This window comes from Populus euphratica, unplaced genomic scaffold, assembly GCF_000495115.2.
Source record: "Populus euphratica unplaced genomic scaffold, PopEup_1.0 scaffold9.1, whole genome shotgun sequence".
Lineage (NCBI taxonomy): Eukaryota > Viridiplantae > Streptophyta > Magnoliopsida > Malpighiales > Salicaceae > Populus > Populus euphratica.
In genome coordinates, this window is record NW_011499857.1 from 791,997 (window position 1) to 800,802 (window position 8,806).

At 27.0% G+C, this 8,806-nt stretch overlaps 1 protein-coding gene across 1 annotated transcript in view; it reads left to right on the forward strand.

The window, feature by feature from the left end:
• Positions 1-541: 541 nt before the first annotated feature.
• LOC105123585 (uncharacterized protein C24B11.05-like) overlaps positions 542-8,806 on the forward strand; it is an 11,192-nt gene continuing 2,927 nt past the window's right edge. Inside the window, exons 1-2 of the mRNA XM_011023244.1 lie at positions 542-651; positions 738-874. The gene's annotated coding sequence lies outside the window, so the exon portion shown is untranslated. The remainder of the gene's footprint in view (positions 652-737; positions 875-8,806) is intronic.

Sequence of the window (8,806 nt, forward strand, 5' to 3'; positions counted from 1 at the left end):
TAAAATTTAATCACTAATATTAAGGAACACGGTGTGGAATTGTTACCAGCGCCTTGGCAATATGATATCTAGCATGTACAAAGCTGCGCCGGCATTTTTTGAAAAAAAAACAAAAAGAGTTTTAAGGTTTGATTTTATTTTTGGTTATGGTTATTGAGAGAAGAAACTAAAATCAAGGTTGAAGCTGGATATGGATTTGTTAACAATAAGAATGGTTTTATATAATATGTTTTTTATTTAAAAAAATGGAATTCGTGAATTTAGGGATTGGTTTTATATAATGTGCTTTTCATTTAATAAATAAACATAAAGCGAGTTCATCACACCGAAAAACATAAACTTTTTTTATTTAATAAAAAACACAATCGATATTTACTACTCCTTCAACTTGCTTGAAGTTTTTAATAATGATTTTCTTAATGGTATTTAACTAGAAAATATATGCTTCTAATTCGGTTATGTTTTATAATAAAACAATATCCTCGTAATAGTAAATTTGAGAAGAACAAAAGAAAAGGAAGTGAACATGGTTTTTTAAAAAAAAAATTTGAGAGCGGGAGAAAAATCTTCCTCTTCGCTGCCTCTCCTCTCTTACGCCTTGGGCTCTCATTCTAATCAGTGAAGAGAGATCAACAAGTTTTCAATCTCCAGGTAAATCTTCCCCCTCTCTTCCTCATGCTCTTTCTTTTGATTTTGTGTTGTTTGAGATTTTTTTCCCTTTTTTTGATTCATGCTAGATCTGCGCTCCAAAACCCTCTCTTCCTTTTCAGAAGACACGGATCTGAAGCTTAAGCCTCTGCTCACAAACAAACCACTGTTAATTTTTCAACCTCCACAGCTCCATTTTTGCACGCCTCTCTCTCTCTCTCTCTCTTCAGCTTTACTAAATATGATAACTGTGGTTTGTATTTCTCGAGTCACTAATTTTTGCTTGATTTCTAGTTTAAATGGCTGCATTCTTTGCGTGTTCTGTTTCGTGGCGTAGATCATTTACAGAAAGAGAAAATGCAAGAAAAGGAAAGTGGGTAATTAATTATTAATTAACAAATATAATTCGCCGGCTAGAATTTGTTTCCCGTTTTTCTGTTTGGAACAGAGCATCCCAAAATAACAACTGATGATTCGTTGAACTCTGATATGGAGCGGCGTCTAACACATAGAAAGAAGGAAGTATGCTTGAAATCCATGATAACACTTATTTGAAAAGGCTTGAAATTATTCTATACAACTCTGACAGTTTGCAGAATTCCAGTTTCGGCATGATTTGCAAATACATGAACGCGATTCATGTACAATCGAATATCATAGTTGAAAATCTTATTTGGCTTTTCTTTGAAGAAAATAATAGTCATAGTAGCCTAGTCATTCACTGAAAAAGTTTGGCTATGCATCTGTTCAGCGCAAGTAATAAAACAATGGATGTAGATATGGAGTTGATTTTTAGAACAGTCATGCTGATATGTTGAGATTTTATAAAAGCATAAAACTGATATCACTATTTAGTAATTCCTGATGGCGCCAGATCAATCTCAGAAACCAATCCACCTTCCAACATTTCTTGAAGTTTTGGATCCAGGAAACAGTTCTGGTGATTGGAGTTCTCTTACTGTCTATCAGTTGGCCGTTATGAACGGGAAGATGATAGAGAAGTCTGCTGTGAAAAAATCTGCAGAGCGTTGCTCCAGGGCTACAAAACCCATGGCTGACCGAATTCATGACCCCTGGTAGTCTTTTTTACTTTTCGTTTTCTTTATATATATATATACATACACACGATTAATTAGCAGTAAGTTAGTAGGAAAGAAAAATATACGGTGGTTGGAGTTTGATATAAAACTTGCTTGTTTTTCAATTGTTTTTAGCTTGTAAGTATATTAAAATAAAATATTTTATTTTATTTTTAATATCAAAACGATGTGGAAACACCTTACAAAGAATTAATTTGAAATTAAACCACCACCACCATTCCAAACACCCCCATAAACCAAAACTATCTGATTGGTTAATTGAAGGCACCCAATATTAAAACTAACCACTGCATTTTCTTGTTTGATTTTTGCTATAAAATACAGCTGCGGCAATGGGTGGGTGCAGCTGCAGTTGTTGTAGCCGTAGGGGACTATTGCTATTGAGTTACACAATTCAGAGATTGCATACCACGAGAGCCACATATTTGCAGATTACCAAAGAGAATACTATATCAGTAGCAACAATCCCTGCTGCGATTTCAACTGCAGAGAATTGCATACCAGGTGAGATACATGTATTTAGAGGGTTCAACCATGAAGAAGCATGGAGTGATAGCTAAAGAATTTATGGCATAGAGTGCAAACATGAAGAAAAAATGGATTAAAATTTTTATCAGTAAACATGGAGGATCAACCATTTGAGCTTTATATCCCTATTGTTAGCAACTTTGTGTAAGATTGGTTAAGATGGAATTATGACTTTATTATGTATCTTTTTCAGATTAATTTCCTCGTTTATACAAATCCGCTCGCTCCATGATAGCGTCGTTACTCAACTGCAAGGAAGCGCAGTATTAACATCAAAGTCTTTCGGGCCTCGGGCTGCTAAACGCTGCTTTCAAAACCATCGTTGTGATCATCCTCCAATTGCAAGGAAGCCCAAACTTACAAAAGTTTAAAAATTGAAAGGATATTTATAAAATCTAACCCGGAGATCGACTTTGTCTAAGGCCAGAGTCACTGTTTTTGTCGATTGATCCGAGTCCATATAAACTTTAATTGAAAAAAACAGCTTAAAACAGCGTTGATTAAAAAAACGCTTGGGCGTCGTTTGTTTACATCTTTTTTTTTGTTTGATAAGAAGTGATTTAAAGTAAAAATAATAATTTTTTTTTATATTTATCATTAAAAAAATTGATAAACAAAAAATACTTTTCTGTTAAAGAAAAATTTGATTTAGTTTTTAAAAAAGTATTTTTATTTTATTTTAGGTGAAAACACTTTCCAGAAATTATGAAAAATATAAAAATATTATATTATTTATTGATTATATTAAATTTGATACTCAAATTTTTTATTGCTATGTATATTTTGTTTTGAATATTTTTTTCAATTTAATCCATTAAAATTTAATTTTTATATTAACTTTAATTTTTATTTTTATAATTGTTATTTGTTTTTCTCTTATTATTTTTTAATTAAAATTTTTTATCTATCAAATTTGATTCTCATTATTTTAATTGTTACTTACTTTATTTGAAATAATTTATGAAATGGTTATTATTATTATTTTAATTTCTTCATCTTTTAATTTTTTTATTTGTTATTTTGATCTTTATTAGTTTGATTGTTATTTATTTTATTTGAAATAATTTACAAAATTATATTTTTTTCAATTTCATTCATATTCAACTTTTTAATTTATAAGATTTGTTTCTTATTGTTTTAATAAACTTGAAAAAAAATAAAATATTAATAAGTTATGTTGCTGCTTATTTTTCATGACATAACTAGATACTGGAAAGTATTTTCTAATTTATTTTTTATTATATTACTTAAACATCAAAAAATAATTTATTTTCTTGAAATTTATTTTTTAAAAATAAACACCTTAATTTTAAGTTGGTTTGTTACTGGATTTTTTTTTTTTTAAGATTAACGTGGGTGTCCGGGCCAGCTTGCGCGCACCACGACTAATCCCACGGGCCCTGAAGTTAACGACCATGTAAGCCTCCAGTGGCCATCATATGAGCAATTAAGGACTCGAACCTGAGATTACAGAGAGAACAAATCCCTTAATTCTAAATTCTTATTATTTGGTCATCACCTAGATGGTTGGTCTGTTAATGGATTGAAAGAGTAATTGATTGAAAGAGTAATTAGTTCCCGTCTGCAAATGATAAAGGAAATATAATACTCTGCACTCTTTAGGCTGCCCCAGGCATGCATTCGTCCTCCATCATAAGACCTTCCAATCACAGGTTTTGTTCCATGAGAAACATTACAATTTTTATTTGTAAGGTTACTGTCATGTAGTGTAATATGCAAATTATTAGGGATAGTGTTGCATCGTCATCTTGGGATGGACGGTCGGTAGGACGGACCGTCACCGTCTAACAATGACCATAGGTGCTGCTTTTTACTTGGTGCATTTGTTATTGTGGTAGTTAATGCGAAGGTTTTTATGGTTAATTAATATTATAAAAAAAAAGTTTTAATTTTTTTATAAAATATATATATTTTAATTAACATTTCAAGAGAGATTTTTTAATAAAACTCATGTAAAATTATGGTGTGTATTAATTAACTAAAATTTTTAAAATTTATATTTAAAATAAAATACAAATCACACCGCGCATTATGGAAATAAACAAGGTTAGCATTTAAGGGTTTATATAATTTTTTTTTTAAAAAAAAAGAAGAAGTACCTTCATTTTTGTAAAAAATAAATCCATTGGGTTTATTATTTATTAATGTCAATTAAAGATGTTGAACACCAAAAATAATTTATTTTTTTAAAATTTATTTTTTAAAAATAAATTACTTTTCAATGAATAAACGCACCTTAATTTTAAGGTGGTCTGTTACTGGATTGATCTGGCCGGTGATTGAAAGAGTAATTAGTTCCCGTCTGCAAATGATAAAGGAAATATAATACTCTGCACTCTTTAGGCTGCCCCAGGCATGCATTCGTCCTCCATCATAAGACCTTCCAATCACAGGTTTTGTTCCATGAGAAACATTGCAATTATTATTTGTAAGTGACCGTCACCGTCTAACAATGACCATAGGTGCTGCTTTTTACTTGGTGCATTTGTTATTGTGGTAGTTAATGCGAAGGTTTTTATGGTTAATTAATATTATAAAAAAACAAGTTTTAAATTTTTTATAAAATATATGTTTTTAATTAACAGTTCAAGAGAGAATTTTTAATAAAACTCATGTAAAATTATGATGTGTATTAATTACCTAAAATTTTTAAAATTTATATTTAAAATAAAATACAAATCACACCGCGCATTATGGAAATAAACAAGGTTAGCATTTAAGGGTTTATATAATTTTTTTTTAAAAAAAGAAGTACCTTCATTTTTCTAAAAAATAAATTCATTGGGTATATTATTTATTAATGTCAATTAAAGATGTTTCTTTTTTTTGGGTTTTATTTTTATGTTTTTAGGATGATTTGGATGTTGTTTTAAATTAAGAGATTGATTTATTATCATGGTAAGAATTTTTATTAGGTATTTATAAGTAAAAATAAATTAAAAATTAAATATCAAAATAAAAATCTAGCCTAATTTTCCAACCATCTTTCATGTGGTTGAAAACTAGACAGGCAAATGATGCATGCCTGTTTTTATATCTATTAAAAAAAAAAGGACTGGTGACATTTTTTTCGCCCCTTTATGGGTGAAAAAAAGTCATACATGTTAATCTAACCTTTTTATTATATGGGCAAATATGTTGTCTCTGTATATTTGGGCGGCTATGGTTTTTTTTATTTTTTTGGTTGAATTTCAAAAAAATAATAACTTTAAAATACACTAAAAATATCATTTTTGAGAAAAAAACATTTATTTAATAACAGTACCTTTTTGTACAACCATTCGTCATTTGTATGTCTTTTTTCTTAAATTTTGTTTTCTAGCCTCTTTCCATAAATTATTTTTCATTATGGCTTGATTACATAAAAAACTGGCTCCAAAAATTTTTAATGTATTGTTCTTATATTTTAAAATACAATCATGATAAGAAAATGAAAATAATTTTTTTATGATTTTGATAATTTGCTGCAAAAAATAAACATTTCAAAAAATAAATTATAAAAAAATAAATCACATTAATAAGATAAAAAGCTTTTAATTAAAAAAAAGCCTTTTATCCTCATTGTGAATCGTTTAGAATCCTTAGAATATTTATTATCATAACCTTCAATTTTTATAGTTTAAATTTTTATCACATATCCTTCTTCCTCTTCTTTGATGTGTTTTTTTTTTTAACTTTGTTTTGATGTTTTATTAAAATTCTCTCTCTTGTATTTTAAATTATTAATTCATTTTTTTAAATTGTAGTTATTAATTTATTTTTATAATGTTTCAAAAAGATTATTGTAATTTTTTTGATTATATTTTTTTTATAGATAAATTACATTTTGAGGATGTATTATCAAAATAAAAGGAATTTGTTCTGAAAACAATAATCTCCATGATAATGTATATATAAATAAAAAAGGAAAGCTGAAGTTAAATACTGACTTACATGCTCGTCGGTCTTTTGGTTTTTAAAAAACAATTAGCTTTTCATTTTAGTTTCTGATTAACATTAACAATTTTTTCTTGGTTTATTGATTCCTGTATTTTTTTTTTAATTTATTTTATTAAGTGTAAACAATACATTTACACTTCATAACTAGAAAGAAATCATGATATAATAAAATACATATGAAATATTGATATGTTCTTTTACTGCAACAAGAATTAACTTGGAGTCCTACCTGCTGTGTATTGCATGTTATAAGACAAGTAAAGAGTATAGAATGGATAAAAAGATAGTGTATCTTTTATAAACTTTATTTTCACGTAACCTAAAGTTGCTGTGACTTAAAAAAAGATTTTATTATATATACAATATTCAACGCACTGTTGATAATTATTAGTGATGTACCCAAAATAATTCCTTAAAATATACAAAATAATTTTGGACGTGGTAGCTTGAATCTAATTTCTAAAAAGCATGGATTTACACAAGAAGCCTCAGCTCACGTAGGTATATAGCTCGAGCCCATGCTCCCTGCAAGGGTGCATGAACATCCAGTGCATTTTAGCGTATTTGTAGACTTGGGCTGTTACTCGTAAGCCTGATATGTTTGAATCCAAGCAGCACACTTGGATTTATTATTATTTTTAATGAATTTAAATTTAATATTTTATAAAATAATTTTTTTATATTTTATATAGATTTTTTATTATTTTTTATTAATTTAATATATATTATTTTGAGTGAAATAAAACTTAAAATATAATAAGAGTTAAATTATATTTCAGTCTCTTCTTCCAATAAAAAAAAAAAGATCAAGGCGTTATAAATACACCATGAATCATTTAAGTTAAAAATCTAGAATCTTTTTATTATTTATTATATATATATATTCAGAGCATACATCTTTGAATTATTATTATATTTTTTTTTATAAAATTATAAAAATACTCACATTCATAAAAAATGATATTTTATAGGTATTGATTATTAATCATTTGGTTAATCAGACGTCTTCTGCTACTACTATAATTATTAATCACTTAATTTATTAGATGTCACATGTTATCGGTTATTAATCTTGTGAGTTTTTTATATTAAGTCATTAGATATATTGACTATAAAAAATAAATTAGATCACATGAACTAAAAGATAAATCAATTACCTAAAATATCAATTTTATTTTTAAATATTTTAAATTTTAGACTCATCAACTAGGATATATCAATTTCACATCCAAAATCTTATTTCTAAAAGTCTATATTAAAATCACAAACAAAATAGAAAATGTTAAATTCTCTGTAAAATGATATTTTAACAAAAAGAAATTGTATAATTTGGATGATAACAAAAAGAAATTTTAAAAATAATGATATAAAAAATATTTTGATGATGATATTAAAGTAACCGGTATATTTTCTAGGTTTGGTGTGAAAAAAGAGAAAAGAAAGAAGAAAGAAGAATGGAGTCGGGGTAGCAAACACCAAATTTGACGCGTTAAAAATATTTAGAAAAGGACATCGAAAGATCTGAATGTAGATTGTGGAGTCGACTGGGGAAGGACAAAACTGAATTGACTCCACGATGCTGTCACGAATGCTTCCACTTAACTAAGTATATATCTTCGTTTGCTGGATAAATGATATACAAAACAAATCAAACTTAACAAATTCTAAACACGTCCACACACACTTCCTTAAAAGTCATTTTCATGTTCGTCTTTATTCTTGTTTGTATACGAACACTTCACATCACAGTTCACACGCTGCGTCGTCCACAAGACAGCAGCTTTACAGGGCATCTTTTTACAGGGTATTTGTGAGGAAGTTTTAAATTTTTTTATTAATTTTTTTCTTTATCCTTTTCACATATTTAATGTCAAAAATAAATTTTAAAATATAAAAAATATTTTTTTCAAATAAAAAATATTTTAAAAATAATCATCACCGTACTACCACGCTCTAACATTAGATTAAAAAAAAAATCTAATTTATCTCATCATTCTTTCTTTTGGACGCTGATAAGCTAAAATAATAGGTAAAATTCATTCCATCTCATAAAAATGCTATTCTTATACATTCTTGGAAAAAATAATAAATTAAAAGGAGAAGATCTTGTTATTGGCTTACTTCAAAAGAAAAGATTAAAGATTTAAACTTAAACATGATGGCATTTATAATTAGAGTGCATATAATAAAAAAATATAGACTTATATTATTTTTTATTTGACTCCTTTAAATAAGTTTTGTAATTACATGAGATGTTAATAGCTTGCCATCGCACAATATTTTACTATTTTATATTATTTTTATTTGGAAATATGAGAAATATTATTTTTAAAAGTATTTTTTAATATATTAAAATATATATATTTTTTATTTTTTAAAATTCATCCTTTATATTAATACATTAAAAAAACTTAAAACTATAAAAAAATATAAATTTTTAACTAACAACATTAGAAGGTTTTCAAAACTTTTGTACCTGTACCGCAATGTCGGACATCATAATAGTATATTTGATATTGTAGTAGTAATTTGAAAAAAATTACTTTATAAAAAGTATTTTTTTAATTTGA